The following is a 16,743-nucleotide window of genomic DNA, read 5'->3' as shown; positions in this document are numbered from 1 at the left end:
TCTAGGTCTTGTCCATCCAGACTTGCCTAAAGTAGACACCGTCGTGGCAGTGCTTAATTTGTAAATTAAAACGGGCCGGTGCTCAAAGCCCTCCTCTGAAACACGCGGCTGCTGCATTGAAATGTGCGAGCAGGGAATACTGAGGGACCCTAACCCTGAAGCCATCTTTGGCCTCTTTAATCTATTTAAAGGCAATCACTGCCCCTTCAGCGCACTCTAGCAGCTTTCTGCTTTCTTCCTTTGTGACGCTTTTCCGTTTTTCTCTTCCCCCGTCTTTCCCAAATGTGTCTTTTGCTCTCAGCAAATGCTTGAGGCAGAAGAATAAGCCCCGGCCCTGAAAAATAAGTGCTGGTGCTCAGCACTGGAAACAACAAGCACAAGTTAAGCACTGCGTCGTGGCCAGTTCTCGATCGGCATCTGATTGGATCCAAAGAATACAGTGGGGTGATTATTAAACTCTTAATCCATCACAAGGCATCCTAGGCCTTAAATGTGGTTTGTAATTTTACAGCTTGTCCATAGTTGAAACCCAGCATTGTGTGGTTTGATTGATGATAGGCCGCTAAAAGGCGAGGTTCAGCCAATATAAAAGTTACGATAATAATCAAAAGTGGAAGCGTGGTAGGGCACGGTTCTTGAACTAACTGTGGCCCATGGGCGTGTTTGTCCTTGTGCTCCACAGAAGGTATCCTGAATCGCCGCAGCGTGAACCTCGGATAGAACATAGGAAATGTGTTAATAATTCCACCAGAATATAAACGTTCATTTACCGTTTCTTGGCAAAGTGAGGTTCGAGGTGGCATTTTATTTTTAAACCAATGAGCCTCCAAGCGCGAGTACCTACAAATCACAACTAGTCCCGTTTAATAGTTTCTGAGGCGCATCACCGGTCATATATGAAGCGCCAAAGCCTCCTAGATCAGACTCACACTTAAAAAAAAAAAACATTGGGAGAGAATAACACATTTGTTTAGATCAATTGCTCAACAACTTGTGCTTATCCTCTTCTTTGGAAAGGAATACTCCTTTTTTTTTTTTTTTTTTTTAATATTCGTTCATATTTGCAGACCGAGGAGAAGTCAACATGTTACATTGCTGCAGGGCTGTCGACTTGAGAATTGGGGAACCAGGTTTGAGTATTGCTGCCGACTCAACATACTGTGATCCTGGGCAAATCACTTACTATCCTCGTACGTACAAAAATGAATATGACCTTGTGTCATGTAACTGGTGCTCATGAAAAGTGCTCAAATACTTTTGGGTCGAATTTGTGCTATATGAAACTAGAAAAATTAGAAACAAATGTGTAATCTGCAGCCAACCCAACAAGCTTGGCTCACAATGTTTTCAAATGCTCACATTTGAGTTATTTGCAGTGGGGAGTCAGATATTACATTTGGGCTAAAGTAACATTAGTATGTAATGCTTTAGTTTAGGAACTCCTTATCTCTGTACTAAATACCTTAAAGAGCGCTGCCCCAGAATAGAGATCAGCATATTTGGAATGGGCTCACTGATGCCGATAGCACTGCTACTCAAGGTGGTACATCGAACATACTGCGTGATCTTGGAGACTGATCGGAAATGGAAATTGGTTTAAAGTGACCAGTGAGGCTGCCACTTAGATCTATTTTGCCCTCCTGCACCCAAGTCCATGACAGGCTCAGGCAAACTTTGACCCAGATAAAAGAGTGGCCTAGTGCCTCCTTGAGCCACATAAGCACACTTTTTTTATGGCTCTAATGTGGCCCAATAAGGACAAACTTGCTGCGCCATATTTACAAAGTGGTGCAACTCATGCATTGTGCCACTTTGTAACACCCATGCGCCACATTATTCCTGTGCCAAGCATGATGTATGCATGTTGGGCTTTCATCCATTAGGGGGACTGCAGAAATGCTGCAGTGGAATTGAAGAGATTCCACTGCGCCCTTTTAGCAACTATTTTTATTGCCTTCACAGTGCAGGCGTTAAAAGAAGACATACTATTTTTTCAATGGGTCCCTATGCACTCTTCAGGATTAGCGCCAACATTTTGGCACTAATCCTGCACAGTACATCAATAGCGTCAAAAAGTTTGACACTATTGCTCCTATCCTGCCTCATTAAATACAGTGCACACATGTTGGCAGTAAGGGGGTGCTAAGGGGCACAAGAAAAGTGGTGCTGTATTGGATGCAGCACCACTTTTCTTAAATTCAGCCCTTTCTATTTAATGTACTGAAAGGCTATTCTCACTGCATCTTAGAGGGCCACTAACCGACGCTTCACATTTTTTCTAATTACACCTATTGCTGGCATATTTGCTCCTATCACGTGATCCCTACCTGTGCTTAATGACATTCTTTGTTTTGCTTCTCATAGAATAAAATGTGTGTTGCTATCCCAGCTTGTAAAAGGTACCATTGGGCACACATTTATGACCATGTAAGGAAGGAGTTCTTCAAATATTTTAGAATTTTCTACCCTAGGTTAACTGCATGTAAAATAGTTTCAATTTAAAAAGCACAATTTGCCACTATTGTTTTCAAACTTTTCACAGGTTAGGTAACCCCTGTGCCCCCATTTAGTGGGTTGGGCTTGCATGTTTGTGACATAACACTCCCTCCCAACCTTTATGCCTCACCACTTCAAAAGTCACCAGCTGTCACTGAATTATTCACTTTCATTCCCATTTGGTCATCCCCTCTCTTGAATAGTCGAATGCAATGGAATTTCTTTTCTTTTTTTAAATATATATTACAATCTAGAAGCAACTGAGATGGACCATCTCTAGGATTGAAATCGAGTGAGTAACTGAAATCATAGAGAGGCCTATTTACAAGAAACTGGCCCATCAGTGCTGATGAGACAGTTTTCTTGTTTCACGTAGTCCCAAATAATGACACAATGGGTGCCTCCGTCTTTACAATACTACGCACCATGGCACACATTAGGCCAATAGTGTCAACATTTTTTATGCTATTGTGGTGCTTTGCTGCAGTAGCATCAAAAATCTTGATGCTATTGCAGCAAAGTGCAAGGAGGCCCATTGATTGAAATGGGTGCGTCACTTTAACACCTGATTTGAGCAAATGTTAAAAATGGTGCAGTGAAATCTTGTATATTTCACTGCACCATTTTTTTAGGCCTCCTAAAACCAGAATGGCCCCCTTGCGTACAGTATGCCTGATGCCTGCATTGAACTACTTTGTGAATATGGTGCAGCAGAAATGGCCTCCTTGAGCCAAATTAGCATAAACAAATGACAATAGCATGGCGCAAGGGGAAGCTAGGGCCTTGTAACCCTGCCTCTTAGTGTAAAAAGAACATGTTACATGAAAGTGGCCTTATGTATTTATTTCAAAGTTGACTTTTTCACTCAATTATGCACTACTGCTTGTCAGTCACACATGTACGTATGCATAATAACCCCTCATTGTACAGGTCATAAAATACCATGCCAGTCTGTTTGAAAGAAGCTGCTGGCTCATTTGTGTCACTACATGCTTGTAGAGTTGTCTGACTTATTGATTGAGGTCCCAGCTTACAAATACACAATCCAGCCTGGGTAGACAGGCATAGAAGACCACCAGAGTGAAATGGCTCCCATTCAAATTTGTGCAGTAACATGCAAAGTGTACTTATCCAAAGTCTAGTAAGCACCTTTGGATAGATGTGTAATTATCTGATGCTAGTATTTACCAACTAAGCCCATATAGGAGCAACTATGCCCAACAGGACACCTCCCTCATCGCCAAACAGCAGCTAAGCAACTTTAAACCCCTCTTGAATGGAGACACCACCACCTTGATGAATAACATCCACTCAGAAGCACCCTCAGTCCATAACCCCACTTCTTATACAACCTGGAAGAACCATTATCCCCCCCCACACCCAGCTCACTGGTTTCATCAACACCTCCATAACCACCATCACCTTCCCATCGTGAAGGAATAATGCAAAGGTCAATGCTGTTTTGAAAACAAAACAACAGCGGATCCCGCCACCCTCAGTAGTGACAGGCCCATCTCGCTCCTCTCTTTTTCAGCTAAAGCATTGGAAAAAGCCATCAATAACAAACTTCAGATGACTTAGAACTCCATTATCTCCTATTCAGCCCTCAATCTGGCTTTCTCACCAAACACATCACAGAAAAAACCTCCATTGCAGTCACCAATGACATTAGAAGCATCCTTGAAGGAGGAGGAATGTCCGCACACATCCTCGACCTCTCCACAGCTTTCTATATGTTCTCACAAGAGTCACTCATAAGAGAGCTTCAGCACTTGAGAATCTGCAGATCAGTTAGACTTCCCTCCTACAACTCAAAACCTAAGTAAGTCATCTGCAGAGTCTCTCAAGGATTGTTGCTCAGCCCAACACTCTTCAATGTCTGCCTGATGCCCCTCGTGGCTCAGAGCCCATGCCATCAGCATAGTATCTTACACCCACAGCACACAGCTAATCCTCTCCATAACAGACTCAACCTGCACACCAAAGCAAACGTCATCAACAGCATGATCAATGTCGCTGGTTGGGTGAAAAACAACTGCCTCCAGCTCAGCACAGACAAAACTGAAGTCATTATCTTCTGCCTCTTGGTTTCCCTTTTAACTTGGTTTCCCTCTGAACTTGCCCCCCCCCCCACACACCTCTACTGACCATGCCAAGAACCATGGGATCATCCTGGACACCAACCTCTCCATAAGCAGACAGATCAATGCCATCGCGTCATCATGCTTCCATATCCTGCAAATGCTATGCAACATTTAATAGATGATCCCACTTAACACCAGAGAACAGTCACCCAGCTCCTATCACAAGCAGACGTGACTACGGAAACCCCCTCTACTGTGAAATCCTAGCCCATGTTTTCTGCTGACTCCAAACCACCCAGAACCCCACCCTCAGATTCATCCTAACCATCCAGTGAAATAAAAACATCTCTTCACACCTCAACAATCTCCAAGTCCAGGAAAGATGTATGTTCAAACAACTCACCCACGCCCACAAAGCTCCACACAACATTGGCCCAGCACACCTCAACCACCACCTCAACTACTACTGACCAACCAGACATCTTTGATTTGAGTCCCAGGCAACAGCATACCTTCCTTGCATCTAGAACTCCAGAAGCAGAGGACACTCCTTCTCATACCTCACAGCAAAGATGTGGCACGATCTCCTGCAACACCTCAGTTCCTCCCCCTTCCTCCTGAACTTCTGAAGGAACCTCAAGTCATGGCTTTTTCAGAGGAGACAGGAATGATCTCTTTCCTCAGGCCTGCCCTACTCAGTGACTTGATACGCTCATGGGTGATTAACCAAGCTCTACAAATCCACATATCATAACATAACAACACTTTATGTGTGTATTCTTAACTCTAGTTTGGAAATCTGTTACAGTCCGAGGCATATGTTTTTACTCAAACCCTCATGTGGTTCTGTTTATTTGGAACCAATTATCTTGTGTTCACAGCAGGGATGAAAGGAGGGAGGCATTTCTTGGGTGCAGCCTAATGTTGAGTTCTATGGGACTTGATTTTTTTCATTTATTGCACACATTATCTTGACTGCTACATGAGAAGTACCACTTTCTGCACTACAGCCAGCCCATTATAAACTGGCTGTTTCTGAAGTTGTCTTTGCTCTTGTCAGATTTAGCTGCACTTTTAAGCCATGCTGACACCCAGGTTATAGGATGGTCCCATCAAAATAGCATGGACGGCAAAAGAAGCTGAAGTTAATAGGATAATACCTCACTGTCCAACCTGTTGGGAACACAACATTACATTACTTTCTGGGATTCGTAAAATAAACTTTCATTGGCAGGCTTGCATGTTATGCTTATTCGAGCAATTTTTGGAGAGAATCCAAAAAAAGTTCCTTGAGCTTATTGGACATCCTTTTTCAGGAATATAAATTATGAGAAAGTCATCCTTTTAGCATATTCACCCCCAATTCTTCTGACTGAAACCGGTGGTAACTGACGCCGACTGTGCCCTGGGCTCTGCTAACCAGGCCCATGGCAAGTGCTCTGAATGAAGGGTACATGGTAAAGTGGTGCAATTACAATTAGCAATGACAGACTCCTGTAAATCCCTAGTATATGAGAGGGCAAAGGAAATTCAAACTACTATAAGTCCCTAGTATATAATAGGGCAGGGAGGTTTGAGGTCCAGTAGATATCCTGCACTGGAGTGTGCACTGCTGCGTTGCCTCCTGCCTTGCAGAATGTTTTTAAAAAGTAAAATGTGTGCAAATTCGACTTTGAATTTAAAGGTACTTCCAAAGTAATAATCCACCTTATTGTTACATGTGTCAACACCAAGGTCACCACTAGGTGCCCCAGGGGTTGAGTGCTATGTAACTATAAGCATATCAATTATAAAATGTGTTTTATAGACCCTTGTAAGGGAAAAACATGGGAATATTTCAGATAAGCAGACATATTGCTAGGAAGGAGCTGAATGTGTCATGAAAGGACTCAAAACACTGGTGATGATAAATACAACTTGCCCCTGTTGAATTTCTCATAAGTAATATGGAAAAGACATTATAGGAATTTCTTTCCGGTAAGCCAAATTCAGCCTGCTAGTGGACTCTCCTGATTGGTCAGTGTTAGACCTGACAGCCTTAGGGTGGTCACTCCTAACTTTTTGCCTGCCTCCCTCCACTTTTTGGACACTGTTTTTGCTGGTTTTTAGACTCTGCACACTTTACCACTGCTAACCAGTGCTAAAGTACATCTGTTCTCTCCCTTTAAACATGGTAACCTTGGATCACACCAAATTGGACTATTTGATTTACTTATAAGTCCCTAGTAGAGTGCACTATATGTGCCCAGGGCCTGTAGATTAAATGCTACTAGTGGGCCTGGAGCACTGGTTGTCCCACCCATTTTAGTAGCCCCTGTACCTTGTCTCAGGCCTGCCAGTGCAAGGCCTGTGTGTGCTGTTTCACTGTCACTTCGATTTGGCATTTAAAAGTACTTGCCAAGCCTAAAACTCCTCTTTTTCTGCATATAAGGCACCCCTAATATTGCCCTATGTAACCCTTAGAGCAGGGCGCTGTGTGGGTAAAAGGCAGGACATGTACCTGTGTAGTTTACATGTCCTGATAGTGTAAAACTCCTAAATTCGTTTTTACACTACTGTGAGGCCTGCTCCCTTCATAGGCTAGCATTGGGGCTGCCCTCATACATTGGTGAAGTGGTAGCTGCTGATCTGAAAGGAGTAGGAAGGTCATATTTAGTATGGTCAGAATGATAATACAAAATCCTGCTGACTGGTGAAGTTGGATTTAATATTACTATTTTAGAAATGCCACTTTTAGAAAGTGAGCATTTCTCCTCACTTAAATCTTTCTGTGCCTTACAATCCACATCTGGCTGGATTTAGTTGACAGCTCCTTGTGCATTCACTCAGACACACCCCAAACACAGGGTACTCAGCCTCACTTGCCTACATCTGCATTTTGAATGGGTCTTCCTGGGCTGGAAGGGTGGAGGGCCTGCTCTCACACACAGGACTGCCACACACCCTACTGGGACCCTGGCAGACATGATTGAACTGAAAGGGGACCTGGTGCACTTCTAAGCCACTCTTTGAAGTCTCCCCCACTTCAAAGGCACATTTGGGTATAAAACAGGGCCTCTGCCCTAACACCTCAGACACTTCCTGGAGAAGAAACCTGAACCAGAACCTGCACCCTGACAAGAAGAACTGCCTGCCTGCCTAAAGGACCGACCTGACTGCTTTCTACAGTGGACTGCTGTCTTTCTGTTGCCCTGCTGTCTTGCTGCTCTCTTGCTTTGCTGCAGAAGTGCTCTCCAGGGGCTTGGATAGAGATTGCCTCCTGTTCCCTGAAGTCTCAGGACCAAAAAGACTTCTCTCTTGCAACTGGACTCCTTGTGCGGTGGAAAATTCGACGCACAGCTTGTTCCGCGGTGAAAAATTCACTGCACGCTGAACCGGGACGACGACGCTCGACTTCGCAAGGAAAAGATCGACGCGGTGCCTGCGGTGTGACCGGAACTTCGATGCACGGCCCACCTGAGACAACGCCGCCCGACTTCCAGAGGGGAAATCAATGCAGCGCCTGCCATGAGGGAGAAATTTCCCTGCATCGCCCACCGGAATGACGCAGAGCTGGTCAACAAGCCCAGGATTCCATGCACAGACCCCGGGGCATCTGAAAACCCTGAAACCCAAAGAGGAGACCCGTCCGCACGCCGTAAATCGATGCAACGTCTTTCCCGCGTGGAAAATAACGACGCAAGTCCGTATGTGAAGGGGCAAAACCGACGCACACACCATTTTCCATGCATCTCCTCCTCTGCAGCCCTTTGCCGAGATTTTTCACTCAAACCAAGTACTTTGTGCTTGAAAGAGACTTTGGGGGTCATTACAACCCTGGCGGCCGGTGTTAAAGCTGCGGTAGTATCGCAAACAGGCCGGTGGAAAAAAAAAGGGAATTATGACCGTGGCGGAAACCGCCAACATAGACAGCCACTTTAACACTCCGACCGCCACGGCGGTACAGACAAGCAGCGCGGTCACCGCCAACAGACAGGCTGAACACAATGTACCGCCCACAGTATCACAACCCGCCAATCCGCCACCTTTACTGGGGCGGATTCACCGTGGATAAAAACACTGCGGAAACAGACATTTCAATGGGAAAACGCTCACCTCTACACACTCCACGAGGAAGGAGGCCACCATGGAGCCGGAACTACAAATACTCCCTGCTCTTGTCTTCCTGCTCCTCTACGAACACCAGCAACGTAGGCGCCGAAGACAACGGTGACTACTGCACCTACGACATAGGGGAGGGGGGAGGCAAAAGTCACGGACACACACATGCAACACCCCCACCCCCAACCCGACCCTCACCCATTACAACACACACACCAATGCATTTCCAAACAGCACAGTAACAACCCACAACCCCCCTGGATGAATGCAAAGACAAAAGGAAATCAGTTCAAACTTTGTAATGTATCAAAATACAGTAACCAATGATATACAGATATATATCAACATTATAAAAATCATACATCACGATTAGTACTGCAGGTATGCACATATCAATGTCCGTGGACCACTGGGCCCACAATGCATGGGCGAGGCCCACACTAGATACCTGTCCACAAACGGAGAGAACACTGCAGGGGCATCAGATAGAAATACAACAGGCACCTCAGGGGGAAGGGAAGGGAGGGGCACCTCAGCCGGATGACTGCACCACGCCAGATCCACGACGGGGCTCCATGCCCATTGATGTATCCTGGGGAGTGCAAAGCCACAGTCTCTCAAGTCTCTACAGTGGGTGGGTTGCCCACTGTACCATCCTGGGGTGTGCAAAGCCACAGTCTCTCAAGTCTTTTCAGTGGGTGGTTTGCCCACTGCTTTATCCTGGGGAGTGCAAAGCCTCAGTCTCTCAAGTCTCTACAGTGGGTGGGTTGCCCACTGTACCATTCTGGGGAGTGCAAAGCCACAGTCTCTCAAGTCTCTACAGTGGGTGGGTTGCCCACTGTACCATCCTGAGGAGTGCAAAGCCACAGTCTCTCAAGTCTCTACAGTGGGTGGTTTGCCCACTGCTTTATCCTGGGGAGTGCAAAGCCACAGTCTCTCAAGTGGATCTCAGTCTCCACTGGTTCAGGAGGGTGACTGCTGCCCAGAGTGCTTCATCCTGTGCAGGACAGACGGAGTGGATGCAGGTCTCCTCTGGTTCTGGAGGGGGACTGGTGCCCAGAGTGCTTCATCCTGTGCAGGACAGATGGAGTGGATGCAGGTCTCCACTGGTTCTGGAGGGGGACTGGTGCCCAGAGTGCTTCATCCTGTGCAGGACAGACGGAGTGGATACAGGTCTCCACTGGTTCTGGAGGGGGACTGGTGCCCAGAGTGCATCACGCTGCCCGTGACGGTCCCAGTTCCGTCACTGTCCCAGCTGCACATGGGCTAACGATGCTTGATTTGGCGGTCTTTGCCCTGTTCAACGGTCTTCACCATGGCGGTCTTTGCCCTGTTCAGCGGTGCTTGCCTTTACTGTCCCTGACCTGTTCAGCGGTGCATTGCCATGGCGGTCTTTGCCCTGTTCAGCGGTGCTTGCCTTTGCTGTCTCTGACCTGTTCAGCGGTGCATTGCCATGGCGGTCTTTGCCCTGTTCAGCGGTGCTTGCCTTTGCTGTCTCTGACCTGTTCAGCGGTGCATTGCCATGGCGGTCTTTGCACTGTTCAGCGGTGCTTGCCTTTGCTGTCTCTGACCTGTTCAGCGGTGCAGTGCCATGGCGGTCTTTGCCCTGTTCAGCGGTCTTCACCATGGTGGTCTTTGCCCTGTTCAGCGGTCTTCACCATGGCGGTCTTTGCCCTGTTCAGCGGTGCTTGCCTTTGCTGTCTCTGACCTGTTCAGCGGTGCATTTCCATAGCGGTCTTTGCCCTGTTCAGCGGTGCTTGACTTAGCTGTCTCTGACCTGTGCAGCGGTGTGTGGCATGACGGTCCCTCAGTGCCCAGTGGGGCTGTGGCTGCCGGGGCCCTCCAGGGCACTGACGCTGGCGGTGGTCTCCGGACCAGTGACAATACTGCTGCCCTCCAGGGCACTGACTCTGGCGGTGGTCTCCGGACCAGTGACAATACTGCTGGCGGTGGCGTCCCGGCCGGCGGGGAGGATGGCGGCCTTCTCCGCCGTGCTGCTCTTACCAGACCTTGGAGACCTCTTCTGCCCCTTCACCACCTTGGGAGGAGTCACAGCTGACTCAGCACTCCCCCCGGGACCCTTGTGAGCTGTTTTGCCACCAGGAGTCTTCACCCTCTCCCGTCGGTCACTTTCCAACTGAAGGTGCTTTACAGGGGGTGGACTGGCAGTGCTTTGGCTCCATGTCACACTGGCTGCCCTGGTGGCCGGTGCACTCCACAGACCTTTAACACACACCACTGGAACCAGACTTTTTTTGGCTGAGGTGCTACTACGGGACCTATGAATTGGAGGGGGGGTGGTGGGAAAGAGGTCAACATTTCTCAGGAAGAGTCTCTGACGAACACTGGGATGGGTAGCTGGAGGGGGTCAGGGAGTGGAGGAAGAGGAGGTGGTTGTAGGAGGTGTAACTTTAGGTGATTTGGGTGCAGGTGCATGTACTGGAGGCTGTCGTGAGGTGGATGGATGTTGGGTGTGTGGGTGCCCGCGTTTGTGTACTTTGGGAGGGGGCGTCACAGACACACTGGGAGTGGACACAGGGGACGTGTAAATGGTAGTGGGGGTGATGAGTACAAGTGAGCTGGGTGTGGTGCTGGGTGTTCTGGTGCGAGTCCTAGTGCCTGTAGATGTAGTGCATGCAGGTGAGAGTGTAGACGACACTGGGAGGGAGGAGGGAGATGACGAGGAGGGGGACACAGTGGAGGCAGTGGATGTTGCTGTGTCTGTATGTGGGTGATGCTTGTGTGAGTGCCTGTGGGATGTCTGGTACCTATGTTTGCCAGAGCCACTTTTGGGTGTTGAGGTGTGTGCATGCTGGTCTGATGGTGTGCTTGGGATAGGCTGGGGTACAGGGGATTGGGTCTGGGTGGAGGAAGTTGGAGGGGGGAGGCTAGACACAGGGACAATGGCTGCCATCAGTGCTGAGGCCAGAGATTGCAGGGTTCGATGATGGGCAGCCTGACCAGAATGAATGCCCTCCAGGAATGCATTACTGTGTTGCAACTCCCTTTCTATACCCTGGATGGCATTCACAATGGTAGACTGCCCAGTGAGTGACCTGAGGAGGTCAATGGCCTCCTCACTGAGGGCAGCAGGGGTGACTGGGGTAGGGCCTGAGGTGCCTGGGGTGAAGGTGACGGCCACCCTCTTGGGTGAACGGGCATGGAGCGAAGGCTGAGGGGCTGCTGGGAGGGCGGTGCTGGTAGGGGGGTGGCGGCTGTACCTGTAGAAGTGGGGGGCACAGATTTTGCTGCCACCACAAGGGAGCTCCCGTCGGAGGACGAGTCTGTGTCGCTGGTTGCTGATCCGGTGACCGACGTGAAGCTCCCCTCGCCCTCCGTCCCACTGGTGTATTCGGAGTCCGTGGTTTGGCCCTCCATGGCCATGTGGGATGCAGCTCCCTCGTGCTACGGTGCCACTGTACCTCCGCCTGATGATGCTGATGCACAGAAGAACAGGGAGAGCACAATAAGGGGTGGGGAAACAGAAGAAAGACATGTTGAGTGCATGGCTTACCGCTACCGTTGGCGGACAATACAGACACAGCAGCCAACTGCACTACGCCGTGCTCTTGGCCTCTACAGATGCAATTTCTGGGATATGGCCTACATGGCTATAAGTGTCATCTGTCCACATAGATGACACAGGGGCATGTATACCTGTACTTGGCACTCTACAGAGGTGGGGTGGGGGGCCACATGGCCATGCCTTATGAAGGGGCCTAGCCTACGGAACTCGCCCTGGCCTAGGGGAACCCACAGCCCTCCTCCCCCACCCAGACCCCTCCACTGCGCGCTAAGTCCGCAGAATGAGAGTGTACTCACCGCCTTGTGTCTGCTGTGATGCCCTCAAGCGCCCATCCAACTCAGGGTAGGCCACCGCCAGGATCCGGAACTTCAAGGGGGTCATGGTGCGACGGGCACCCCTCCCACGTTGGGAGGCCATCCCCAGCTGAGCCTCTGCGTCTTCTTGCTCCAGCGGCGAATGTCCTCCCATCTTTTACGGCAGTGGGTGCCCCGTCTCTGGTGGACCCCCAGGGTCCGGACGTCCTTGGCGATGGCACGCCAAATGTCCTTCTTCTGGTGGGCGCTGACCTACATGACATGTACAGGGGAAGAAGAGAAGTCATTACCAACTGCACCGTCGAAGTGACTGGCCCCCATCCCTACCCTTGCCAGGTGGCACATGCATTCACAGTCCTTAATGGTCGCAGAACTCTGCCCCCTTCCTACTGACATCCAGCCCTCTCCACCCAGCATAGCCCATACAACGTGCTCCCTGTGTACTTACCTGTTGGTCTGGAGGACCGTAGAGTAGCGTGTACTGGGGGAGGACCCTGTCCACGAGCTTCTCCAACTCCTGAGCAGTGAAGGCAGGGGCCCTTTCCCCAGAGGCAGCAGCCATTGTCTCTTCCAGACCGAGGTCACAGCAGCACTTGCAGTGTAGGTCCTCTCCTGTTGAAGATCAGGTATCGAGTGATTGAACAGATAGAAAATGGCGGTCACGTCCGTGGCGGTGACGTCCGCGGCGGTGCGTATCATCACCGCCGGCGCAATACATCATTGGCTCCTGGGACCCATAGGGTCCAATGTTAACCAATGCAGCATTGCGCCGCGGTCTATGACCGCCTACCGCGACGGTGTACATCGCCAGCGCAGTTACTTCACATCCCATTGTCCCAGTTTAGAGGTCAGGCAGCCGCCATTTCAGAGGCCCACATGGCTTCATTTACTACTGCGTCACACATACCTAGGCCTACACTCAACACACATACAGGAGGAGTTTAGTATTTGGTGTTGTGTTCTGTGTAGCTGTGGGTACATACCTGAGAATTTGTTGACTCTGTGGTCGCTGTTGTCCTTCTTAAGCACCGTCCGCTAGGACATTTGAGGAGAGGGCGGAATCCTCCGGTGTACCGACCCCTGGTGGACCTGTTAACAATGGAGGAGCGACATTTGATCATCACCTACAGGTTTGACGTGCCACAATCCAGGAACTGTGTACCCAGTAGGAGCCAGACCTGATCTCCCCAATCCGCCATCCCACAGGAATACCCCCTGAAGTGCAGGTGCTATCAGTGCTCCATTTCCTTGCAAGTGGCTCATTTCAAACAACTGTGGCCATGGCATCAGGGATGTCCCAGCCTATGTTTTCCAACGTGTTGTCCAGAGTGTTGTCTGCCCTGCTGAAACACGTAAGGAGCTACATCGTTTTCCCTCAGGTGGAGGATTTGGCTACAATGAAAGGTGACTTCTATGCCCTGGGACATATCCCCAACATCATAGGTGCTATTGATGGCACCCATGTAGCTCTGGTCCCCCCACGCAGGTGTGAACAGGTGTACAGGAACCGGAAGAAATATCATTCCATGAATGTACAGATGGTATGTTTGGCAGACCAGTACATCTCGCAGGTAAATGCTATGTTCCCTGGCTCAGTGCATGACGCCTACATCCTGCGGAATAGCAGCATCCCATATGTGATGGGTCAACTCCAGAGGCACCGTGTGTGGCTATTAGGGGACTCTGGTTACCCCAAACTGTCATGGCTATTGACCCCAGTGAGGAATCCCAGGACCAGGGCAGAAGAACGCTACAATGAGGCCCATGGGCGGAGTAGGAGGGTAATCGAACGCACCTTCGGCCTCCTGAAGGCCAGGTTCAGGTGCCTCCATATGACAGGTGGTTCGCTATTCTACTCACCAAGGAAGGTGTGCCAGATCATCATCGCCTGCTCGATGCTTCACAATCTTGCTTTGCGACGCAAGGTGCCTTTTCTGCAGGAGGATGGTCCAGATGACAGTGTTGTGGCGGCTGTGGAGCCCGTGGAGCCTGTGGACAGTGATGAGGAGGAAGCTGAGGAAGAAGACATAGACAACAGGGAATCAGTCATACAGCAATATTTCCAGTGACACACAGGTGAGAACAATTGTTTTACAATTACATTCACTTTCACACTTCTACCTCTATCCTGTCTCTCGATTTCAACCAGTATATGGAAACTGAGTTGTACATTTCCATTACAGTTTCACAGGTGTGGTTACCAACGTGTGTCATCTGCTTGCATCCTTCATGGACTTGTGATGTGTGACATAGGAATGTTGGCATTACATTTGAAAACGCATTTTGTCACTGTCATTGCTAATACACATTTTCAAAATCACAGACTGACTCCAGATTGCTTTGTGGTTCAAGGGTGTTTATTGAGGTGCTAATTATTGGAGGGGGTGGCAAAATGGTGATGGGTGATGGTGGAGGAATGTCCATGGCAGAGTCCAGTCTATTAGTCACACAGGTGCACTGCCCATATGGACATAGGAAGTGCAGCTGGGGCAGTTCCAATCTGGACAGGGTAACAAAGTGAGACTGTGGGAGGACAATCAGGGTGGTCTCATTTCCTGGCGGGGGTCTTGCCATCTTGCTCTGTCCTGTTCCTGGATCTCAGGGACCGCTTGTGGGGTGGTTGTCTGTATGCAGGGGGTGGGGTGCTGGTGTGGTGGTCCTGTGGCGGGGCGTCCTGTCCACTAGCGCCGGTGGAGGTGGTGGGCAGTTCATCGTCCATGCTAGTGTCATGGGCCCCTTGGAGCGCCACGGTGTCCCTCATGGTCTTTTGTATGTCCTTCAGCACCCCTACGATGGTGCCCAGGGCGGAGCTGATGGTTCTGAGCTCCTCCCTGAACCCCAAATACTGTTCGTCCTGCAGGCGCTGGGTCTCCTTAAACTTGGCCAGGACCGTAGCCATCGTCTCCTGGGAGTGGTGGTATGCTCCCATGATAGAGGAGAGGGCCTCGTGGAGAGTGGGTTCCCTTGGCCTGTCCGCCCCCTGTCGCACAGCAGCCCTCCCAGTTCCCCTGTGTTCCTGTGCCTCCGTCCCCTGGACCCTGTGCCCACTACCACTGCCCCCAGGTCCCTGTAGTTGTTGGGGTGGTGGGTTACCCTGGGTTCCCTGTAGTGGTGGACACACCGCTGATTGACTTGTCCTGGGTACGGAGGTATGGGCCCGCTGGGTGGGTGCTGTGCTGGTGTTACCAGAGGGTGGAAGGTCAGTGTTGGGCTGTGCCTGTGCAAGGGGAACCAACTGTCCCGAGGCCCATGATGGTCCGGGCTGGTCATCGGGATCCAGTTGGCCAGAGCTGCTGTCATCACTGTGGGCCTCTTCTGTGGGTGGGGTGGAGATGTCTGGACCCTCCTGTGTGGTGACGTTACATAGTGGTCCTGCAGGGGTATAAGAGCATGATTATTGCATGTGTGTGTGTCATGGTGTGCAATGGGTGGGTGTGCGTGTACCCCAGTGCAAGCATTCCTGTGTGGGGGCTTGTATGATGATGGTTGGGGGGTTGCTATGGGTATGTGCAGTGAGCATGCTTTAGTGCTGGGTGTCCATGCTTAGTTGTGTCATGCAGGGCTTGGTGTTGGGATGTGTGGTTTGTGTTGTTAGTACATTAGTGAGGAGTTGGAGTGATAGGGGAGGGGGTGAGGGTGGGGGTGTGTGATAGCATGCAGGTAGGGTGGGGGATATGATAGTTAAGATTTGACTTACCAGTGTCCATTCCTCCACCGACTCCTCCGAGGCCCTCTGGATGCATGATGGTCAAGACCTGCTCCTCCCATGTTGTTAGTTGTGGGGGAGGAGGTGGGGGTCCGCCGCCAGTCGGCTGAATCACGATGTTGTGCCTGGAGACCACTGAACGCACCTTCCCCCATAGGTCGTTCACCTCTTCCTGATGTCCTCCCGATTTCTTGGGTGCTGTCCCACAGCGTTGACCCTGTCGACGATTCTTCGCCATAGCTCCTTCTTCCTGGCTATGGAGGTGTGCTGCACCTGTGCTCCAAATAGCGGTGGCTCTACCCGTAGGATTTCCTCCACCATGACCCTGAGCTCCTCCTCGGAAACCCTGGGGTGTCTTTGGCGTGACATGGGGTGGTGTAGGTGATGTGTGGGGTGGTGTATGTGTTGATGGGTGTGGTGATGTGGGGTGTTTTGTGCGTGGATGTTGTATGGGTGATGGTGTTGTGTGCATCTGTGTGGTGGGGTTGTCTATTGCTGTGCTATCTCTCTGTCGCC

The sequence above is a fragment of the Pleurodeles waltl genome, chromosome 5, assembly GCF_031143425.1.
Source record: "Pleurodeles waltl isolate 20211129_DDA chromosome 5, aPleWal1.hap1.20221129, whole genome shotgun sequence".
NCBI classification, from domain to species: Eukaryota; Metazoa; Chordata; class Amphibia; order Caudata; family Salamandridae; genus Pleurodeles; species Pleurodeles waltl.
This window is presented reverse-complemented; position numbering follows the sequence as displayed.